We start from the raw sequence: 19,285 nt of genomic DNA, 5'->3' as shown, positions 1-19,285 counted from the left end.
TCATCTGAGGTTAACTTGTTGATTTGACTTAAAACCTAGAACTTAGATTGTTCATTCTTTCCTTTCAGTGTTTAAGATGCATAAATCAAAGCCTATGAGTCAACATGATTATAAAACTACTCTTAGGGTTCATGGGAGACTAATTCCTCATTTTAGTGCTTTTCATAATCTCATTGTGAGAAAAGAATTCTGACCATCTACCATGACCTATACCTGTACCCAAGAATCCATCTGATCATATATGTCACACATGCTCATGCAGCCTCTTCTTGGAGGCTCCAAGAAGGCTCTTCTTATTCTCTAAATAAGGGAGAATGCACTATTTTTGAAGCAACTCAGTTAACTTTTCATCAGCTATAGTTATAAAGAAATTGTCCCTTATACTAAACCTAAATTTTTCTCTTTTTTTTGATAATTGTTACCTCTTTTTTCCCTCTCTGCTCTTTGAGCCAAATAAAACAATAAGAATCTCTCTTCCAAGTGACAGCTCCTAAAGACAGTTACTATATCTCCCACCAACTCTTCTTTTTTTCTAGACCCAACATCCCCAAAGCCCTTTAACTGATTATCATTGGTCATGAACTTAAGGTCTTTCATGCCTTCAGATCCTAGGGCCCTCCTTAAATTATCCCCAGCATACCAAAGTCTAAATTGTAGCACTCTTGAATAAATAAAGTATTTGGGTTGTGATTTGAACAGAACAGAACATGATAAACATGATCTGCTCAGCTCAATTGCTAAACCCCAGGCTGGGGCCCAGAATAACTGAATCTCCTATCCCATTTCATTCCATAGCAAAGTTCCAGTCTAGTTCATCTACGGTCTCAAGTAGTGAGGAGGCTGATTTTGTAAGTTCAGGACATAACTTCCTCTATAGTTCTACTGTTAAAGCCTTACTATGATATTCTCAAAAAATGTTACAGGTATTTGTAGGTTCTCAAAATACATGTCAGTAGAACAAAGGCTATGACAGGTCCAGACAAATAGAAAGAGCCTGTAAAATGATGGGCTTGCAATAGTTTTTTTTTTTTTTTTTTTTTTTTTTTTTTTTTTTTTTTTTTTTTTCTGCTGTACAAGGCTTTACCTACCTAAATTCAGAGACATTACCTCTGGGGAGGCTATAGAATGCTGAATTTTTCAACTAAAATAACCATCTACTAAATTATAGAGGAGGTGCTATCTGTTTTGCTGAAGGGACCTATATTGCCAAAATTATAGATTACTGAATTATTGAAATAATTAGTGCATAACTTATTTACATAGATTGGGGAAGGGTTGAACTGGGATGATGTGATAGAGATTTAAAATATGGTAATTGTTTAATAAAATTTTTTTTATTTTATAACTATACTAATATTTCCTTATCTTTAAGGATTTATAGGAGACTCATTGACTGAGTTTACAAAAATTAGAACCTTATAAAGGCTCTAAAGGAGGGAGGGGAAAAGAGACAAAGACAGAGAGAGGGAGGGAGAAAGATAATGAGACTAAGATTGAGATCAAGACAGAGAGAGAAAGAGAAGGAGATATGTATGTATATATTTATATATATATTGACTTGAACTTATATGTATATATAAATATAAGTTCAACACAATAAATATTAATTTTTAATTTTCTAAAGTAAGATATTACTTGAAAAAGAGAAAGAATTAATAACTGGGTCCACCATTATTAGTAGGGATACATGATAAAAATTCTGAAAGGTCGAACTGAGGAAACATTGTATATTCCAGGGAAGGCACTGGCCTTGGCACAGGAGATACATAAATGAAATAGTGAATACCCTGTCCAAAGGGAATTTACAGTCTGATGAGTACGACAGAGCATACACAAAATTAAGACTTATGTATATGGAATATGTAAAACTCCAATTAGAGGTTTGAAAAATGTATTAGAAAAGTATGAAGGAAGACACTGTTTTTAACTAGATTAATAATAAAAGGCATCATGATGTAAGTAACAAACAAATTAAATACAGGATAAATTGGAGGTATACAAATTGTAGTTAGATATAATAAATTGGAGATAAGCAACAGAAGAAATTTATTGGCATTAAGGGGACAGGGAAAGACTTCTTGCAAATGGTTGGATTTTAGCTAGGACTTGACAGAGGCTAGGCAGGCTAAGAAAGGAACAACCAGTGAAAATGACTGGAATTAGAAAAAGGGAGTGTCTTATGTCAGGAAAAGCAAGGAGGCCAGTGTAACTGGATTCAAGAGAACAAGTTTAAGATATAGAAAGATTAGAAAGGCAGAAGGGCTTTGAAAGTTAAACAGAAGTTCCTATATTGGGTCTTAGATGATCAGAATTTAACAACTAAGTGGAGGATAGTCTGGAATGGAGAGTGTGTTGAGGCAGAGAGACCAACCTGAAGTAGTCCGGACATGAGATGAGACTTACATTAGGAAGATGAGAAAATCTGAAGGAAAAGGGAGGGATATTCAAAGATGTTGAGAAGGTAAAAATAACTGATAATGCATATGGGGTATTAGTGAGAGTCAAGGATGACACCTAAGTTGGGAACCAACTTCCATTAGCTTGGAAGGATGCTAATACACTCCACAGTAGTAGGGAAATTAGAAAAAAGGTAATTTGGTGGTGGAAAAACAATTACATCAGTTTTAGATATGTTGAGTTTAAGATGTCTACAAGACATTCAATTCAAGATGTCTAATCGTGTTGGAGATGTAAGAGTAGAGACCTGGTGAGATGTTAGGATTTGAAAAAAATAAATCTAAGAATTATCTGCTTAGACATAAAAGTTGAATCCATGGGAGTTGAATAAGAATCAAAAGATGGAGGGGCTGATATATATGGTACATATACAGCTGGTGAACATGCAGATGGAAAAGGGTAAAATGATAAAAAGGGATTGGACATTCACATGGAATGTCAAGCACAAAAATGATACAGGTGTGAGACAAGGCTGAAAAGAAATTGGAGTCAGACTGTAGATGACCTTGGATGTTAAGATAAAAGTTTATACCTCAATCAATAGCTAATGGAGAGCCACTGAAGGTTTCTGGTTATTATAGATAATTATCTGAATGTAACAATTATAATTGATCTCTCCCCAAAAAAGCATTTTTATTGATTAAGGTAGTAGCTGATAGCCATGTATCAAGTGGCAAACTAGAGGGCTAATTAATGATGCAAGAAGGAATTTAAGAACAGAATCTTATGGTCCACTAAACAAATAATAAGCTCATGATACTTAATATCCCAAGAGGTAAAAGAGTCCTAAAGTTAGCATTTACAGTTATAGGATTGGAGATTTAGACCTGGAAGAAATTGCATTTCTTCCTACATCTATTACCACATCTATTCTCATGTGGCAAAAGTTGAAATGGAAGAAGGTGCAGTACTTAACCCCTGAAGAAGCAATTGGAATTCAGAGAAATTATTAAAAGGCAATATGTAAAGTGTCTAAAAAGCTAGCTTTGGAATTAGGAAGAACTGGATTTGAGTTTTTCCTCTCATACAAAATACAGAGTGACTCTGGGTAATTTGCTCATAATACTACAACCAGAATTAATCTTCACATACCTCTTATAATCCAACTAGAGTTCAATTTTCTAATGTAAAGGAGATAGAAGAAAGATGTTTAGAATTTTTGCTAAATATTCCATTAACAAGGAAAAAATTATCTAAATAAAGTGAGAACAGAGTAGAGAAGATAATTATTTTGAAAGCTATGACCATTGAATGAAAAGTGCTGGCTGCATGTCATTCACAGTTCTGGGTGAAGGAAGAAAAGGAGCTTTCGCATGATAACTAGTATGTGCCAAAATTTATGATAAGTGCTTTTTTTATTTGATCTGTATAGTAATCTTTTGAGATAGGTGCTATTATTACTCTCATTTTATAGCTGAAGAAAGTAAGACATTCAGAAAAAAAGTGACTAGCCCTGCTTCACATAGCTAGTAAGTATCTGAAGCTGAGTTGGAACTTAAGCCTTCCTGAACCCAAGCCCAGAGTGCTATCCACTATATCACCAGCTTTTCCTATGGTATAGACAAAATGGACCTTAACAGGCAGGCTGATCTCACTCTGAGTCAGGCAAAAAGAGAGCCATGGAGGAATATAGGAAGGACTTGCTTCTGCCTTTTGGAGAGTAATGCAGCAATAGAAGAAGAGGCTATCTCTTCCCACCTCCATTATGCATGCCATCTTGAATCAGAAGCCTCTAGTGAACCAGAAACCAGTCCCTGAAGCTGGAGGACTCAGATGGAATCCTATTCAAGAAATGAGAGGTCTCAGAACTAGGTCCTAAGGTACAAATTCTTGTTCTTCCTGAACTCAGACTATAGTTGTGAAGATCGTGTATTTTAAGATCAGCACGAGACAGGAATTCAGGTTAGGGGAAAATCGTCAGTCTTTATTCTCAGTGAAGAAGGATCGGAGGTGGAAGAGAATCGGCGATAGCAATGTGTGCAGCTGAGTCAAGAAGCTCGCTCGACCAGCAGCCACACAACCAGCAGCTCTGAGTCTCGAACCCAGCCCAATCTCTCCCAGCTTCTCTTCCTGTCCCTCTCTCTGCCTCCACCCACCAAAATCGTCATTTCCTATACAACACATCAGGACTTGCACGGAGATGGGCAGGGACCATTCTTTATCCAATCATGTATATTAATAGAGTATAGCCCAATTACTATCTAGCCTCATGTACTTGGGACCTCAGTGCATCAGCTCAAACCTCAGCCCATTACAATAGTTTAGTCTGAAGTTGGAGGCAATGGGGATCACAGTCAAGCACTGAAATAACTGTATCATACCAGCATCCATTGGCTACCATGGAGTAGCAGATGGCAGAGACTGTGCGACTAAAAGGAGCAGATGCCAACATTAGCAGCCCTGTAGCCTGGCAGCAATAGAAGCTTAGGTAGTCCTTCTTTGCATGTGTCTCTACTATTTGTGAACTTTTTATGTGTCCATACTTCCCACGGAGATTTCATGGATTTGTGGGAGAGAGTACTCCAAATTCACAAAAGAGATTTATTCTCGCTCACATATATTTTATGACGTATTTTTTAAAAAGAAGTGGTAATATGTAAAGTTAGCATAGTTCAACTAAGCCTCAGATACTGTTTTTGGAATTTAACAAATCTTCTATGTGTAATTTTCAAAGGTGCACCCAAAGACCTCTAAGAGGAAAGCACTCTTGACTATCCACACACATTTGTTCTCCCTATCAGTTTACCAGTAGAAAGAGAAATCATTCCACCATATTTTGTCCCCATTTCTGGCCAGGAATAATTTCTCTTTTTCCAGTTCTTGGAGTAACTGCTCCCAACATGTATATGCCCACTTGGTGAAAATTTACCATCAGAGTTTGGAGTCTGCTGTTCTGGGAATATGAACAATGTCTTTGTAGCTCTTCATGAAGTGTCACTCCAGCCTCAGTAGTGTCAGGCAATGAGTGGGAATGTCCAAAGGGTATCCATTGCTCAAGGCTTTCTCTCCAGGAGAGATGTCTTGTGGCTACTATTCTTCTTTTCTTTGAGCTAATTTTGTTTTTCATCTTTCAAAAGATAAACATGCTTGTGGGGGTAGGGGGCTCATGAACATTTTTAGTTTTTTGGTTTTAGGAATACAGAGCCTTTGAATAAGGCTTGAAGGTACCTTGAGGTAGATATACCTGTCCCTATGATTGTGCTTATGATTTCAAATTATTGGACAGAGAGGCTAGTCCCAGAAGTGATATTGCACAGATCTTGGGAATATAAGTAAGTACTCAAGTAAGTCCAAAATAGTTCATTTTATCTTGGTTTTAGAAATAACTAGTCAGGGATGATTTTACCAGGGTTCTCCTGGGTTGGTTGTGTTGGTTATCCCCCTAATGACCAATCTGAACTTTTTTTGCAGCAAACTTTAAAGATAGAAAGCTCTACTTTGAAGCATCTCAAGAATAATGGTTGCAAGGAGTGAGAGGGTTAGTGTTGTTGATTTGAGGAGGAGCCGTGCCTTGCTTGACTATTGTGAGAAAAAAAAAAAAAAAAGTACTTTGTAAATTTTAAAGCACAATTCAAAGATGAGTTGTTATTTTTTCTTTGCAATATTCAGATTGGTCTTTCAGACCAAACATCATCTGAGGACCTTAGCACCCAGGAACTGACATTTAGAAAGTCAAAACTCTTAATAAATGTTTTTTTCATTCGTTTTTATCATTTTTTGATGCCCTTACATTAATATCCTTTTCTATATAGTTCACAAATTTTTAAAATTTTAATTTTGAGTATAGCTCAAAAATTACTGCCATCTTTGGAGAAAGGTAAGTGCACTCTCAGATGAAAGTTCTACATTGAGAGTTAGAGGTTCTGAGTTCAAAAATCTGCCTCTACCGATTAGTACTTTCATTGTTTTTGAGCTGTTTGCAATAGTCTGACTCTCTGTAGCCCTATTTCAAGTTTTGTTTTTTTTTGGCAAAGATACAGGACTGATTTACCATTTTCTTTCTCATTACAGATGAGGAAAGTAAGGCAAACAGTGTTAAGGGACTTGCCCAGGATCATACAGCTAATAAATGTCTGAAGCCAGATTTAAACTTCAGGCATTCCTGAGTCAGATCCAACAATTCAATGCACTATCTAGCTTTCCTATCTTGGACTAATCATTTAATTGTTCCATACCTTGGCTCCCTCATTTATAAAATAATGAGTGTAACATTCTATGCTCTGGCATAATCATCATGTTCTCAGGCAAGCTCAAGCCCTACTCCTTAACTATTGGGTAATCATATCTAATCCCTATATGAAGTCATCACATCCATAATAGGGCATGAGCCCAGTAAGTTTATCAGGCAGCCCAAACTTGTAATGCTGAGTCTTCAGGACCTACTATAAGATGAATCTTGAGCTTTCCTACTATCTAGTCTCTGTCAAAGGGGAATCTCTGGCCTTTTGTTTAAATAGAATTCATAACTCACACTCCAATTAAATTTAAGAAGTAGTACTTTGGAGTTCTTTAGTGGACTTTAGGGTTCTGCTTTCCTTTGGTCTGAGTTATACTGTTTTTCCTGGTGTTTATGCATTTAATATTAACTACTGGCTGATGGAAAGTTGCTAAGTTGCTAAGACTTCAAGTCAAATGAATTCTTGGAGTGTCAGGAAAAGTGAATAATGTTATACTCAAACAGCATGAAAAATTATAGCAATGCTACAGTCAGAGAGGCACTTCACTCTTAGGGAAATAACCAAGTCATCATCAGAAAAAAAAAAAGTCAAGTAAAAGTGTGAGCCTTAGTTGAGAACTGTCAGCCTGTACGTGAGATTCTCCTTTTAAGGGGCCTCTGGGATACTGAATTCTGGGAAGTCATAGATAACCCTTCCCTGTAGTCTAAGCAGAAAGGCTGAGCTTGGCTCCCTATCTGGACCCATGGCGTTAGCTGAGATAAGGGTGGCAGGGTAGATTAGTGGCTGACTGAAACTTTGAGGATTCTGGCAAGGGAGACTCTGTCTCTTCACAATTAGTAAGATCCTCAAGGACTGAAAATTCTATTGGCCCTAAGAATGCGAGCTAGAGATAGCATCAAGTTTCTTAGGAAAGACAGAAGCTGGTTTCGACAATTCAGGAGATGTGGATAGATTACATCAATGGTTGAGAGGGGAAATAAATTTGCCTTAGGGGCCTTGAAAAAATAAGACATTAGGAGAAGCCAAATTCCCACAGCTAGGTCAGGAAATAGACACAGCAGGCAAGGTTTTCTGTGGTTCCAGAGAAACAGAGACAGGCTTTGAGAAATCAGAGACATGGCTAGTATAGATTTTGAAGTTTCCACGGCATTACTTTATTCTTCCAATCCTCAATGACTCTTCTCTGTCAGATATTGGCTTGGCTATCAGATCAGCTGGGATTATTCTCTTTAAGATCAGAAGGAGTGAAAATGTATGAGGTTGAGGAAAACTTGGCCAGTTCTAATTGTCCCCGACAGCCAATGTTTCAGGAATCTAAGTCTGCCTGCCTACTCAGTGCTAAAGCTTGGCCCGAAATTGCAGATTTCTACCTCTGGACTGGCTCCTTTCACTTGTTAACTGTGAGCCCTACTTCTTTCTCTTCCTGGACCTCCCTGGTTCTCTGACATTTACCAGCTGAGTGACCCTGGGCTTTCTGATTCCTGGTTTTCTCATCTGTAAAATGAAAACAATAATAGTACCTACCTCACAGGGCTGTTAGAAAAATCAGATGAGATCACTGAATATAACACTCTCAAACTTGGCTACATAAATGGAAGCCTTCATTTTTGTTATTTCTTGATTCTTCTTGGTGCTGTCTTCATCCTAGCATGTTCTGTCAAAAAGATATAAAGAATTAACTGGACACTTATCATGACCCTCTCTCAAAAAGTTATATTCATTACAGATATCAGAAAGTTCTCCTTTCCTTCCTCTTCCTGACTCATCCTCCTGACTTTTTTTTTGTTGTTGTTAAGCCTATCATTCTAAAGTTTTCTCACTGAGGTTATAGCATCATAGTTCCAGAACTGAAAAGGAATTTTGAGACTATCTTTAACCCTATTGTTTTACAGATGAGTAAACTGAGGCCCAGTGAGGTGACATGTTGGCAAAGTTTGCACAAGTATTAAATATCAGATGTGAGATTTGAACTCAGACCTTGACTTCAGAGAAATGATTTTTATATATAACATTATGTTTTACAATATGATTAATCATATCATTACTATGTGATCTATTTTACCTCTAGGACCAAGGAATGATATGAGTGGATTTTTTTTTCTGAGCTCAAGGTAACAATACTACCTTAAAAAAATGGAATCCAAAAAGAAAAATTCCATTGCACAGCTCTCCTTCACTTAAATCCCGTTTACTTGCATGTCTCATCTCGCTGATGTTATGGTCCTCTTCAAGAATGAAGGACAAACAACAAAACAAATGGAAAATTCAACACAAAACCATACTGCCTTTCTAAAAGCAGCTCTAACTATCTGGTCTCAGGTGCCCAGTCTCTGCCCCAATGGCTTTCCAGACAAACTTGTGGAAGGAGTAGTAAAACTCTACTTCCCAACCAAAGCTATAATTTAGAGTGAGGTAAATAGGGTTTTGCACCAGAGCACCATATTTAGAGAGCTTTGAAAGAACTGGTAACCCTTTAGCAACATAGGAACATGAAAGTTTGGTACTTCATTATTCCTCCTTTACCATGCCCTGCCCTACTCAAAGCCTCTATGGAGCCTCACAGTCTCCATCCACAGCCCTAGTATCATTGCTTAAAAAGTTAACTTGTGGGCACATTTAGGTCCATTTGACCTGGGTGGGGTTTATGTTGTCCCAGGCACAAAAATTGCTAGGTATCCCTCTGTTTCCAATCACTGGGTGCTCAGAATTAGGATGTGGAAGATTCCAGGGCTTTGGAGAAGTTCCCTGACTTGGCATTAACCAAGCGGGAAAAATCCATATTTGTCTCATCTCTGTCCCGATGATATTGAGAACATATTTTATACAAGTGGAAGCTGCTGAATTAATTTGGTTTTTCATGTAAATTATGCTCATTCCATAAATTCTTGGATATATCACTCTAATAGAAGTGCCAATGAAATTAAGCTTTAGGCTAATATCTATACACATTAACCATTGTTTTGGATTAGAAGAACTTGAATCAGTGAGTGTTTACCATAGTCTAAAAACAATATAGCATATGAATCCAAAAGCTTCAGTGCTTCTAGGATCACTTAATTTTTTCATGTCCTATTTCAATACCAGCAGGCTGCATCCCATCTTGTAATTTACTAGATGGTCTTTGAGATCATCCTGGGCTAAAAAATCCATCACTATAAAGCAGCCACCTTGGTGATGATTCAGACATGAAACTAAAAATGGCTTTATCCAGTTCCATGAACACATGGAAGCCATGCCTATTTTTCCCCATTTAAGGTGCTTTACCAAGTAGCTTGCTGGGAGCATTCTGGAGTTTTGGAGTTGACATACGTTAGCTTCAGATGACTTAATGCTATAGTATAGCCAACGGAAGGGAAAACTGCTGTTTAACATGGCCATGATTTTCAGCTTGAATGCCAGAGGCCACAAAAAGGGATAGTTTTGTGGATTGGCTTTTGCTTCTATTCTTCTGAATAAATCAGTGTATATATCTGATCTTCTAATCAGGGCTTCCTTTCATCCCTTGAGGATATTCCTGGGTCAGTTTAGCCCTGATAGTTCCTAATATACTCCTCAATTTGGCATTGAAATCCCTTGTCTGGCTCCAGCCTCCCTTTTTTCCTAGGCTCATTTCATATTATTCCCCTTCATATATTCTTGGCTCCAATTGAACTGGCCTACTTTCTATTCCCTGAATTTAGAATTTCATCTCCAGATTTGGTGCCTTCTTTGTCCAGGCCAATCCTGTTTCCCTGAAATGTACTTTCTGCTCAGGATCCCTCCTGGAATCTTTTGTTTGCTTCTGGACTCATCTTCTGAATTCCTAAGTTATTTGCCCTACCTAAATACAATCATATTGATTTAGTTATTAAATCCTCTTAACCCCCAGAAGTATATAAACTCTTGGAAGAGAGATTCTATTTCATTTTGTGTCTCTTCATTCTCAGTGATTAGCACATTGCTTGGTGCACAGGATGTACTTGGTAAGAGCTTGTTGAATTGAATTAGCATGATGTTCAAGTTCATATATACACTACATATATATATATATATATATTATAACAGAACCATCTTCATTCATTTACTTGGTTTCTTTTATCTACAGAAAAAAAAGCCCAACCTTCTCTCAACCCCAGGTCTAGCACTAGACTAACCAACATATTGTTTTCCCTCCCCTTCTCACTCACCTAGTTGAAGATGAAATCCTAAACCTGGTTTTAGCATGCATTCCTTTGATCCTTAATCTGGTTCTATTAAATTTATAATGTGTGTGGTTTGTCTTTGGCACATACCTTTTAAACTTTTCTTGCCCTCTTCTTCCCTTAGCTCCAAGTGTGCTAAACCTAGGTGCAGCTTACCAGGATCTCCAATGCTTTGGCTGGGATTTCATTCCACCCTGGAAAACTTATATCTCTACAAAAGCTTACCTGTGCTTTGTCCATTTACTTTCAGCAAGCTAATCCGTTGGAAATCATTCTAAACCTTCTCATTAAGAGAACTAAGAAAGTAAGAACCACTTTTCACTTGGGAGTCAAATAACTCTTAATAACAAAAAGCGTTAATCCAAAATGACAGAGATTTCAATATTGTGGGGGAAACTCTCTTCTCAAATTAGAACACATAATGTACTCTGCTAACTACTGCCAATGTATAAGGTAACTATTTGCTAGTATTTTTAGGGGTATGAACTAGATCTGTGATATCACTGGTATAATGAATGCATCTACCAATACAGATTGACACTTTCACTGCATCTTACAGTATTAGAAAGTTGCCTATAGTACTGAGTAGTTAAGTTACTTGTCAAGAGTTGATAAATGTCAATAATAGAAAACCTATTTTAATTGTTATTTTGAATATTAAATATATTGAGAAAATGGAGGCCCAATACATTGATTACAGAATTCCAGATTTGCAGATACTTGAATTGCTCCTCTTTTTTTTTTTATCAGGTTAACAAAGTCAGATGGTGGCAATGCAGAAGTTCTAGAGAGTTAAGATGAGAGGATAGTTTAAGGAAAAAAATTGAGAAAGACAGAAAGAAAGAATAAAGAAAGAGGAAGGAAGGAGAGGTAAAACAAAACTAACTTGTAGATATTAGTATCTTTATGGGTTCATCCAGGATTCAAAGTATGGTCATCAGTGTGGCAAGTTCATAAAAACAAGTTTATTTGAATTATCCAGAGATACCCAGCCCTTAAGAAAACAAATTCAAATGCCAATTTCTCACTTTGCAAAGAAGGATATATGCCTTTCAGTGACAAGTATACTGGCATCAGGTCAACTGCAGATCAGACCACTAGCTACTGTATAACAAAATACCTTGAGGAAACAGTTCAGAAGATTGTTTAATATGGAATTGGTGCAAAGGGGCTTATGTGGTCCTGTGGTACTCTACTTTTATCCAGTGGAGGCTGAAAAGCTAATTCTGTTCCAGTATAGAGTTTGTTTTTCTGATAACAACAATACTTCTTTTCCCCTCAGATGGTATAGGCAGCCCCTTACAGATTTTTAACCATCAACACTGCTTTTCTTGACACCATGAAGAACTTAAGCCCTATTCCTTGCTCTTGTCACTCACAAGTATCATCACATCTTCTTAGCTTCTATTTCAAAAGGTTATTTTTTCTTATTCTTGCCCCTAAAATCCAGAGGTAACTAAGTGGCTCAGTGGATAGAGCACTGGAGCTGTAGTCAGGAAGACCTGAGTTCAAGTCCTTACTAGCTATGTGAACCTATACACTTCAGTATTTTTTGCCAACAATATTCCATATGGTCCACGAGGTCACAAAGAAGCAATTAACAGCAACAACAAAATCTAGACATTTCATATTTAGAGACAGCAAAGTAAGCTTCCCATTGCTTTTTTTTTTCATTGTATATTTTCAGAATCTCACTGGCCAGCAGTGAGCCATTGGCTCCCTGAACGAGCTATTCCCTTAACTAGTAACTCGCACTGACAAGAAATCTTTCCTTGTTACTTAAAGTAAAAAATATTCAGTTTTTGAAAGAAAGCTTCTAAGTTCCGATTCCAATTCCTCACTTAGTGCCAACTTTAATGTTTCAAGTGTTTTTTGGGTCTATAAGTTTAGTTTTGAAACTAATAGTTATTAATCACAACTGTCAGGAGCTAAACTATACAATCATAGATGGGGAAATTGTGAGGAACTTCAGCTGTGAAGGTGCTAAAGCCATTATTGCCTTCAATGATACCACAGTGAGCCACTGTAACTCAGAGAGAGCCAAAGCCATACAGCTAGTAATTGCTGAGGTAGGATTCACACCCAGATCTCCTGACTACAATCCCACTAATCTAGCACACTCTGTCATAGCAGATTGACTCCTTATCTGTAAAATACTAACATTTATGTGCTGTCTTCCTCATTACATTATAAGCTCTCTGGGGCCAGAATTCTCAGCTCAGAGCCTAGAAATATGGCTAGTGATTAATAAAATGTCTATTGCTTGATTGATTCATCCAGCCTTCCCTTTCTGACAATTCTAATTGTTAGGAAAGTTTGTTTTTTGGTTTTTTTTTTCCCTTTTTTTCTCCTTGAGTTGAAATCTACCACCTGATACAATGATGCTCAAACTCAGGGAATTAGGATTAGAAAACACTCTAGGAGACATCCAGTCCAACATTCTCAAAATATGCAAGTGAGCCTGGACTTGAACTAAGGCCCTTTTCCTCCCAAACCTCTTTGCATTTTGCCATGTATAGAGATGTTGGCTGGTTTTTCAGTATAACTAGTATTTTCACAGAAAGGGATTAGAGATAATAACATTAACTATATGGCCAAACAAAAAAATGCTTTCTCCAAGTCTATACTCATGGGCAAAGCGGCAGCATTAGAAAGATATTTTCCCTTTTTCAGTCAGTGAGAGGAACCTTAATTCTTCCATGTCCTTATAGCCAAGGACAGTATTATTCAGCATAAATTAGATCACAGACCACCGTGGAAGTTCTTTCCCTTCCCTCTGTATTTATTTGGGGTAAAGAGAGGTGGAGTGGATAGTGTGTGAGGAATCAGGGGAGAAGTGGTAATCTCAGGTGAAATTCAGGAGGCATTTTATGATAAAAGAAAGAGGATCAGCTCTGAAGCCAAAAAGCTAGCATTGTGGCCACTGTGTAGGACTTAAGAGTTAAGAAAGTCCTTTGTTTGAATTCTACCTAAGATACTACCTGTGAGTTCCTTCTAGCCTCCAAAGGGAGGCCAGAAGTGGCTCACAGATTGTCAGAGTGGATAGAACACTGACCCTAGATTCAGGAGGATCTGAGTTCAAATATGACCTGAGATACTCACTAGATGTGTGATCCTGGGTAATTGTCTCTTAAAAAAAAGGAAAAATCACCTTTTTTCCAGGTTGTTGAGGATCAAATGGAATGTGTGAAGTGCTTTACAAACCTCAATTAGCTATCCTAATTAGAGTTCCAAGAGAAATGGGGTGTTTATCTTATCCCAGATTACACTTGCCCATCAAGGACATAGTCTTGCCCTTAAGCGTCACAGTTAGAGATAGAGAGAGGTCTGTGACCTTGAACATTTCCCTTAAGGTGAAGCCCTTGAATGACTGGTGAGGAGGGATAGTTCATTAATATTAACATTTTTCTTACATTACAAGGAACATGGAGTACTATTTCAGAGAATATGTTTAATGTGAACACTTTTAATACTTTTAAAGTGGGTGAAATTTGCCTTTGTCTGCTTTCTACCTCCTAAGTCAATGTTCTTCTCCTCCTTGGCAGTCCTCTGCCCTATCTCCATCACCCCAGGGATTTATGTTATGTTTCATTTCCCACAGTAGTTTTCTGGAGGCTGACTGCATCATTCTGAATTTCTACTAAAATGGCCAACAGTAATGACTAAAATGTTCTAAACCCAAGCTAAGGACACTGTCTTGGTAGGATTTCTTACCTAGTATTCCTATCACCAATTTTGCTTACTAAGATCAGGCCTGATTTTAGAGCAAGAGAGGGAATCTTTGTTGTATTTCTGCAATTTGGCCAATAGGTAGAGAATCACTCACTCTCTTTTTGCTGTTATCAAGGCAGTCCCAAAATGATAAAAGGTGAAAATTGGCAGAAGAAAGGGTAAAAAATACTGAAGGAATGTGGGCTACCTGAAGGCATTTTTTCCCCCTGAGGCAATTGGGTTAGGTGACTTGCCCAGGGTCACATAGCTAGGAAATATTAAGTGTATGTAAGTGGTGCTCTAGCCAATACACCAACTCCTGTCCTGAAGACAATCTTTTTGTTTTGTTTTGTTTGTCTTCAGATGCTCAAAGACACAAACACACACACACATACATATAAAGCAAATTATCTTGTAATGAAGCAATATATACACATTTATTGATTGCCTATTGTACCTATAGCATAGGTACTATGCTAAGCACAGGAGATAAGGAAGAAATATAAAGTTCTCTTTGTTCTCAACGAGCTTATTTCTTCTAGTGATTTTAGAAGAGATAAGTTATCTATTTTAAAATTAATAACTTTTATACATATATATATATAACATATACAAACATGCATAATCAGAACAAGGAAATTTTGTAAAGGAACAAAGTACATAAATGATTGTTAAACTAGAATATGGAATAAAACTGCGTCAATCTTCTAGTTGTCAAAGAGAACTGAGAAGAAAGAGAAATAAAAATGCCCATAAATTTCTTTTTTTTATATATTTGTGAATGCAAAGACATTTATCAAAAGATAGTCAGGCAAGTACAAAATACTATCTATCTATCTATCTCTCCATCTCTCTATCATCTATCTATCTATATAACACACATACACACAAATATGTATATAATATATAAAATGTAATATATTTTAATGATATGATATTCTAAATAAAAGTTGCTTAATATAAATGTAACTATTATATTTTTAAAAATTCGTAGGTTATATTTACCAGTTGTTTGTCAAGCATATTTCATTAAGATCACTTATCTCATGATTTATGTATTTAAATATCATATGGATATTTTTATACTTTGAAATATATAAATTTATTTCTTGATATAGGCAGAAGGAAGGGGAGAATTGCTAATCTAATCCATCAGTCAAGTAGCAAATGAGAGTTAATGGGAGGCAGTGAGAAATCTGTTGTTTCCTTTCTCCCTGCTTGCTCCTGCCAAGAAGGTCATCCATGCCAGACTCAAAACAAGCTGCAGGGACAAGAAAGAGAAATATGTAAAATTGCCTGGGCTGCAGAGGGAGACTCCAAGCTAGAAAGCAGACAGGAAGTTGGGGACAAAATGGAATAGCATATAAAATGAGCAGTAGAGTTGTAATGAAGTAATTCAAGGAAATGAAACCAGGACATGTTTGTGCCACTGAAAAGGTAGGTTTTTAGCTTAATTGGAGTTGCAGCAGAGAATCTTCAGCTGTCTGAACTATGACCTACTTAAACCCTGGATTTCAAATGTACACACGCATCCATGCATATCACCTGTTAAACAAATAAGCAGGACCAAGATCCTGTAAACACAGATTTAAAAAGTTACAAAACATAACATGGTATATCTGTTTCAATTCAAATTGATGATTTGATTTTTTTTTTCTTCCTCTATTTGCTCTGGTTTTCATTAGTATCCCCTGGCCACTAATCCCTAAGTGGAGATATATCAAGCAAAACATGGTAACCTTTGTTTTAAAAACTAAGCATATCTTTTATTTAATGAAATAGTGAATTAATGGTATCAGTGGAAAAATAAGAAAGAAAGGAGGATCATGGGTAGTAAGCTGGGATGGATAAATTAAATAAACTAAATTCTATTCCACATAATACATATTTAATTTTATTTTTCTCAATTAACAAAAATATTTTTTCTCTCCATCCTACTTTCCCCATTGACAAAATAAAGACACAATTCTTGTAGTAAATATGTATGTTTAAACGTAATGGCCAGGTCCAGAAATGTATGCCTTATGTATCTTGAATCTATCACTTCTCTGTGGGTCTTTTGAAATCAAGATTGGCTATTGTGTTGATCAGAGTTTCTAAGTTTTTTGTATTTACAATGTTGTGTTTACACAAATATTTTACAATTAAATTACCAGAGTAAATAAGTACTTCTTTAAAGTGATATGACAGTGATGTGCATCTGAAATTCAGAGGTGACCCTAGAGTGTTTGATTTTATTTAACTAAAGGAGTTGGTGATGACTTAGAAAAGACTTCAGTATTTTCATCTTACTCTTTTTAACATCTTGTAGGTTATTAAGATTATGATTATTTTATGAAGAAATAAGAAAAGGCCAATAAAAATACAATTTCCCTATATTTATAAGTTATTGTGTTTTTAACTGGAAACTGAAAGATCTTTTTCCTGTTTGCTATTTGAATTAGCTTTGTGACCCTTTATACACAGTTAAACTCTCAGGGACTTAATTTTTATCATCTGTAAAATCAGAGAGCTGGTCTAGTTATCCCTAAAGGTTTTTTACATCCCCCAAATTCTATGATTTTAAAGGAAACTTTGTTCACATGAGCAAACTCTGAAAGATACTGCATGGTTATGTTGCCCCCTACTGATGATTTTATTTATTTAGAATTATTCTCGTTGGATAAGAGAAAGGATAAAAAGGTTGTCTGAAGCAACCATTTTGCACAAATATATGAATAATTTGTGTCACTAATTATTTCTCCAATTATCTATTATGAAATAAAATGTTTATAAACATAATCTTTCTTTCCTAAATGTTTGTTTATTTTTACAGCAAAATGTATACATATATATACATACACATATACCTAAACATACATATATGTGTATGTGTGTAGAATAATGAATTAGTTGATATTCATTACATATTCTTTTCCCCAAAAGAAAAAAATCATTTTCATGATAAAGGAATTATATTTGCATAATTTACTTAAATTGGTTTGCTTCATAGATAGATTATTGCTGGCAGCAATATCCTGCCATAGGAACTGATTGTTTTACATGTTTCATGATTATGACAGAAATAATAAAATGTTTTTGTTTTGTTAAAAAAAAATGACAATTGAATAATGGGTCAATATAAGTGTTGTAAATGCCACTTATGAGAAAATTTTTTAAAAGAAAAAAAATTAAGATAGAAATAGCACCCACAGCTAGGAATATTTTACAACTCCAAATTTATTTAACTAAATTCAGATTTTCAAAAATTATCTCTTGGGGGGTCCAAATTTAAATTTCTATTTTTCATATATTTTATATTTCAGCACAAATTCATATAGTTTTAGAGCAGAAAAGAATTTTTAATCCAACTCATAGTTTAAAAGAAATTTGTATTATCAACAAGTCGTGTTGTATGTTCAGATATCACCTGGCCTTTGCTTAAAGACCTCCAAAGTAAAGCACAGATGTGACCATGTCACTCCCCTGTTTACTGAGTTCCAGTGATTTCCTATTATATCCCTATTAAATTAAAGTTGAACTTTATTTGGCATTTAAAGGTTTTCATAATCTGGACCTTTCTAGTCCTCTTATACAACTGCACTGGTCTCTTTTGAGTTTTTCAGACAGGATGGAATGCTCCATTTCCCAGCTCACTAGCTTTGCAGTTGCTGCCTGCCAACCCCTGAATATTCCACTCCTTCATCTCTGCTTTTTACTATTCCTGATTCCTTCAAGACTTATCTTAAATGCTACTGACTTTGGGAGGCCTTTTAACTACTTCTCTCACCAATGCCCATACCCTCAAAATGCTGATACCTAACTCTCTCAGTGTACCTTCCATCTATTTTTATTTCATATTATATGAGTTGTAATTTATGAATAATTAGATAAGAATGTAGTGGAACCTTATGACCAGACTTAGTAACTCTAACCCTAAATGTTTCCCAAATCTAACCCCAACTATGATCATCTTCCAAACTCAATAATTCTTCATTATTTAAAAAAAATATTTAATGAATTATAGTATTTGTTAAAAAGAGCCTCAGTGGCTATCTAGTTTAACCTATAGAAAGAGAAAAAAGAAAAGCAAAACTATTTTGCTATGTACCCAAGAAGGGGATTTTTGCCACTCCTTGTGCATCTATCTCACTTTTAAAGAGTTCTGCTTGTTGGAAAGTTGTTTTCCTTTAAAAAGCCTAAATTTCCCTCTTTGCAACTTCCGTTGTTATTGTTCATTCTACCTCCTTGAAGAGGGCCAATAGAACTATGAGGGCGATGTCTTGACTTGTGAGGAAAGTGGATATGAATGATGAAGTGTTTCATAAAGTCCTCTGCTTCATTCCATTCTCCAGAGACTGAATTTCAATGTGTCAGGACAAAATTCAAGACAGAGATGACCCAGGATGCCATGGATGACCATGGCTTTTCTGAAGTAAGGTCCTTCACAGTATTTTCAGAGAAAGTAAGATCTATTTGTCTGAGGCCAAACTCAACTTTTACCCTGAATCAACCAATCACCATACTGAAAGAGATTCTAAGAAGTTCTATTTCTTCTCCCCTAGAAATCAAAGGATTGGGCTTACAAAAAAGCCACTTTATTTTATGGACAAGTGTCTTTAAACTCTTTTCAATATGTTAACAACTGTCATAATGGAAGCAGTCCCACTCACTTCCTATATTCCCACTACCTTCTCAATCAAATTAATCAGCAGGTATTAATGAAGTGCCTACTATGTGCTAAATCACTAGGCTAAGGTGCTAGAGACAAATGAAAGT

General features: G+C 36.1%; 1 protein-coding gene across 1 annotated transcript in view; it reads right to left on the bottom strand.

The window, feature by feature from the left end:
• The window catches only part of PLOD2 (procollagen-lysine,2-oxoglutarate 5-dioxygenase 2), a 119,428-nt gene extending 111,147 nt beyond the window's left edge, over positions 1–8,281 (bottom strand). The window contains exon 1 of the mRNA XM_031957802.1: positions 8,160–8,281. The gene's annotated coding sequence lies outside the window, so the exon portion shown is untranslated. The remainder of the gene's footprint in view (positions 1–8,159) is intronic.
• Between the last annotated feature and the right edge of the window lie 11,004 nt (positions 8,282–19,285).

This window comes from Sarcophilus harrisii, chromosome 3 (assembly GCF_902635505.1).
Source record: "Sarcophilus harrisii chromosome 3, mSarHar1.11, whole genome shotgun sequence".
NCBI classification, from domain to species: domain Eukaryota; kingdom Metazoa; phylum Chordata; class Mammalia; order Dasyuromorphia; family Dasyuridae; genus Sarcophilus; species Sarcophilus harrisii.
Note: the sequence above shows the minus strand (reverse complement) of the source record. Positions and strands in the feature narration are given on the sequence as shown.